The sequence below is a fragment of the Copadichromis virginalis genome, linkage group LG11, assembly GCF_057382275.1.
Source record: "Copadichromis virginalis isolate Kocher_CV1m ecotype Utaka linkage group LG11, C_Virginalis_male_GT1.1, whole genome shotgun sequence".
NCBI lineage: Eukaryota > Metazoa > Chordata > Actinopteri > Cichliformes > Cichlidae > Copadichromis > Copadichromis virginalis.
This window is the reverse complement of record NC_140628.1, coordinates 35483693-35489204: the sequence shown is the minus strand read 5'-3', so window position 1 is coordinate 35489204 and position 5512 is coordinate 35483693.

Here is a 5512-nt window from a genome sequence, read left to right as displayed (position 1 = left end):
ATCCAGTTCACTCGCCGTATTTTGTGCTACGCTGTCGGAATACTTGGCACGCGTATATATATATAAATAATTTATATTTTAAAGGAAATTTAAATAACTTAAAATATTTCTCATTACTTCTCAACACAGTCCAGAACAAACGAATAAATTAATACATATTATAAGACCCAGAATTTCCTTATGTTTCCTAGCAATAGGAATTCTGTCATATAAGCTAAACATTAAGTTAAACAGCCTATAATTAAAAAAACGAATAATGGTAATAATTATACAGGTCAATATAAAAATGCAGTATGACAAAAATTTAATGTAAATCTTTCAAACATTACTGTTTGAAAGAGTTACTTTTAAATAAAAAGTGGACTTTGCATGTTTCTCTCCAGGTACTCCTCCAATAATATAAAAACATGCAGTTTAAAATACTGGTGACTCTAAACTGGTCTTAGGCGTGAATGTAAGCATGAATGGTTCTCTGTTTTTCTGTGTAAACCCTGTGACACCCTGGAAACCTGTCCAGAGTGTACCCTGTGACAGCCATAACAAAATGAAATATCTCAAACTCAACAGCAAACCTCGACACACACAGTGGTCAAAGTTGTGACAGTACAGGTTTGAAGTAAAATATTAACATGAGAGAAGAGATGATTAACTGCTAGACAGATGTGTTGCATTGCTAAGAGTTATTGCATAAGGTATGAATGATTTCCTGTATTTGTCCTTGTGGCAACGTTCGCAGATTGCAGGCCTATTTATGGTTCCTCTAGTTTCCAGAAGTACAAATGGAGGTAGAGCTTTTACCCACCAGGCTCCTCTTGTGGAGACACAAATCTGGGAATTTTTCATTGCTGGTCCTACAATTCAACACAGTAAAACCATACTGACTTAATTGTTGCACTGCTAAGACCTTTTAAGATTTCACAATTTACAAGGGTGACATTGTGAGACACTGTCATTACTGTGGTATAAAAATCAAATATGCAATTTTATTTGAATGTGGTTTTCCCCACTTCTGTAAGTATAAATGGGAGCTTTTTATGGACTTTTTGTGTTCCTCCATTATTTCAATACATGATAAAACTGTTAGCTGTTATTTAGGCTGTGGTTCTGTCTGAAAGTCATCTTTGAGCTTCAGTAAAACTCCGTCGAACAACACATCTCAACACTGGAGTGAGGACACCTAAGTCTGTCTACAGCAAGTCTAGTAACTCTGGAGTCACTTGGCCTCAAATGACTTATTTGGGCAGTTGTGAAGCATTATCTAAATGAACTATAATTTCAGTGTTCACTGGTACATGCTAATTACTTAAATAGAATCACCAGTTAAATCTGATAAAGAGCTCTTGAAAAGTTTGCAGACTTTGAACTAAATAAGGCCTTAAAAAACGTAAAATTTGTACTTATATCACCATCTTTGCTGCTGCAGAAGAGAGAATACATTCCAGTTCAAGATTCTTTCAGTGCTGTGTTTCTCTTATAATTTCCACAAGCCCCAAAGACCAGCATTCAAATGCATTTGCACCATATTGGTGTATTATGTCTGTGACAGTGGCAAGTCCTCCTTCACTCACTAGTTCACTCAACAAATAGGAATTATGAGTAAATACAGTTGCTGAATATTTTTGTGGTAAACGTTGTTCATTGTGATCTTACTCAGCAGATGCACAGTCTAGCCTCTGGCTGCAAAAGGGGGGATGGTGGAAGATGCCAGTAGTATAAACAAATTAAGCTGAACCACTGCCTTTTGATTTTAGATGTGTTGTTGCAAAGTTTGCAAGGTAATCTAAAGATGTTTGTTTATCCTTGTTTTCAATCATCCTGTTAACTCTCTGTGCAGCACATCAGCCCCATACTTTGTATTGTGACTATAGGCTACTGTGTCCCTATCAAATTAAAAAAAAAATTGAGTGGTTGATAAATTAAAATAGGCTAGAAATATCAACACATGCACAGTTAAGCACAGCAAGTTACTGCTGATCTCAGAAAGACAAAAAAGTAAAAGTATTTTTTTATATGTCTAGCAGTGATGCTAGTTTTTTAAAGGTGAGAATAATATATGGAGACCAACACAAAATGAGTTTCCCCAGTATATGTTTCCTTGACAGAATCAAGAACCTTTCTGCCATAAAACGGGGCAGAAAATGTTTAACTGCCGCATAAAAAACACACGAAAATGCAGGAAATGAAGTGCGCAAAAAATTCATGGGGGAGGATCTCCATAGCCACTAATTGCAATGTATCTTTTCCATTTCTCGAGTAAAACCTATGACCACGTGTAACTAAACTGAGAAGGATGGGAAACTGATTTTACGTGCTCGAAAAGAAGATTGTGACTAAAGAAACAAAGAAAGAATTAGTTTTGTTTCGGCTGTGGTTTATTCTCGCGAGATCACACCAGCACTCAAAGAAAACGAATTGTCATCGCGAGACTGCAGTGGTCCTCCCCTTTGTGATTCACGTACACGTTTACGTCTCATTTTTGGCATAGTTTCGTGGAGTGTGGGAGGCGCTGCGTGCCTCTTTGTGCGTAACTCAAGCAAAAGCAGTGAGGGGAATGTCGGCTTGTGAATGATCGGTGTTTGAGACGGCAGGGAGCGTCAACGTTATGGGTGAGAACGCTACAGGCAGCTAATGTCACAAATTTTTCAGAAAACATTGTTTTAAACTGTAACCGTGATGATTTCAGTTAACGGAATTCACTATTTAACATTTTGGCTTTCGCTTGGTTTAGCTTGTGTAGTTGTCTGAGCAACCAACGCCCAGTCGCCCGCCTCCAGTAGGATTGTAGCTAGCTAGTTGTTAGCCTCGGTTCGCGAGCAGGCTGCATAACCTAACGGGAGTGTCATTTCCTGTCTTAAGATCTTCGACAAAGTCTCCCATTAAACGTTTCTATGTGTTTTATGTGCTAACACCTTAACCACCGGTCACTGTTTTTACAAAGCCTGTCTACAAATGTTAGTACTTTGTCTAATGAGCTAAGTTGGTGTCGTATTTCGGATTTAAACAGCTCACGTTAATGCTAAGTTGCATGCTTTCAACCTCAAGAAGCGTTGAGCTGTTGTGGTTTTCGGTTTAGCATTTTTTCTAAACGTGTGAAAGAATGAAGTAGCACTATGTAGAAAAGAGTGTGTGTCGCAGTCGCAAAGCCATAATTTTTAAAGCTCTTTTTTAGCCAGGAATGGGTGCTGCATTAGTGCGTGATCAATAATTTGATCAAACTCCCATGATTGGAGTATCTGGGTTAGGCAGTCAAAGCCAACTCTGGGGGATGTGGCAAGTTAGGAGGGGGAGGAAGGCAATGCTGCCATCTAATCTGGATTAAAGTGGATCTAGTACCTCAGAGTTCATGTTTTGACTTTTAAGTTCATTAGCTTCAGACCGTGGCCTCTAAGTCAGAATGCTGTACCTGCTCCCCCACCCCCGTGTCGCTGTGTCAAACTGAAACACCAGATTTGGTGTTCTACGGAGCAGAGCTTTCTAAAATCTGCACAAGCAAACTTTAGCTTTCACCTGCCACCACTTCCTTTAGCAGCCCTATCACGAAATACCGGAAAGGAAACACACGGTTGTAGTTTTAAAATGTCGGTTCTCATATTTTCATACTTAAAAAATTACCTGTTTGGTAATGCCTGTCTGCAAAACCTAATTTACAGTATTTCCAAAACTAAGGCAGTATGATACGGCTGAAATTAAATTGCATTTCTGGTAGGCAAATCAGCACATTATGTCTTGGTATCACACAAAAGACACGTGGGCTGCTGTTGGTGGGCAGGAGATGCTTTGGTGTAAGAAGCAGAAATACTCTTATAGCCACAGGCAAAAAGAAAAATCTGCAGCAGTTGGTGAAGCTTGCTTTATGGTGCTACTGACATTACAGGAGCAAAAACGGGCTTGTATTGCTTAGATCGTGAATTATTTTGCCTGCAGGCCTCACAACTAAAGAAGCTGATTCTGGAGACAGGATAGTTGGTTTGTCAGGTTGTCTGAGATTTCTAAATTATTTTTTTGTTTGTCTTCCTGTGCACTCCCCTGTGATTCTTTGTCCCTGGAAATGTTGGCTCTTCCTGCACATGCTGGGATTTCATTACATCCATCAATGCCAAACAGCTGTAAGTATAAAAAATATGTTTCATGCCTGAAATGTAACTGGACTGCAGTATTTTTTTCAGCAGTCTTTTGTCGATAAGCTTCTCAGAATACAAACCAGAATGTGTGATACTTGATATTGTTTTTCCTTTTTACTGTGGAAAACCAAAGACAAGTGACTGAACAAGACAGAACATTGACAAAAAATAAACTATGGTGGTATTAACTTACGCTGGACATTATAAAGAAAATTTTTGTGGTATTTTTCAGGGTGTGGCGTGGTATTATTTTAAATATTTTAGTGTAACTGGATCTTTATATAGATTTAAAATGACATTTTTTGTCAGACGTAGATCCAATTAAAAACATTTTAAAAAGCCTACTCTTAAGTTTTGATTTTAAAGGAAATATTTCGCACAAGGCTCTAGAGTCATTCTGCCTGTTATACCTTTAACATGTATGTAATGGCACCTTTTTGTTGCCGTTAAACAAATTCTGCCTCAAAAGCTACTTTGAATTAAACTCTTTTTTGAACATAGTCTTCCAAACTTTGTTGCCCAAATGATTTTGCCTCCAGGTAGAAACACCAGTTAGCCTTGAATAGCACATTGTCTTTGCGTTGCCTGGTCTTCTGTCACTGTGTGAAATTTCAGCACAGAATCAGCATGACCAGAAAGGAAGCAAAACAGGTCTCCTTCTTTCGTTTAAAACTTTAAACCTTCCCAACAGCTGACACGGCCCCTGTCTCCGGGCAGCTCTGCTCCCCTTTCTTTATCCTCCATCTGTCTGTATTGTTCTTAAACTCAGCAATGGAGCCCCTCCCAAATGCTACCTGGCTTGCTAACATTACCCAGCATGCCATTCATGACAATTTTTATAGCTTTAGAGAGAGTTTTTTGTTTTAGAGTCTGTGTCATGCCCTGTTGACTAGAGTTAATTTTAGAGTATGTATTGTTGTTTTGTATTAAGGTATATGAGTATGGTTCAAGCCATGAGCGATAAGGGTACACAGCTGATACACTAAACACACTCATTAGCAAGTGGCCAACAGTGTAATACATTTAAACGACTTTGAAAGCCCTTGTGGATGTTTAGTCTATTCACCAGTATGTAGGTATTTGAAATATTCATATCACGCATGAAATCACAGCTGATAAAGGGCCCAACATTGATGTGTATGTGTACAGCTCCATTCTGGGCTTTATGGTTTAAATTTATAACACATCTTGAATATTGTGGCTTCTGAATACTTTCAGTGTAAACTTAATCAGTTGCATAATAAAGATGTGAGAATATACTTTTTCTTCTTAATCCAACACAGTGGAGAGTCCGTTTCAATTCAGGCAACATAGTTTGTTCATGACTTTTTGTTTTACACTTTAGAAAATTAGATTTCTTTGTGGTTTAATTTTTTTTAACTTTCTTACAG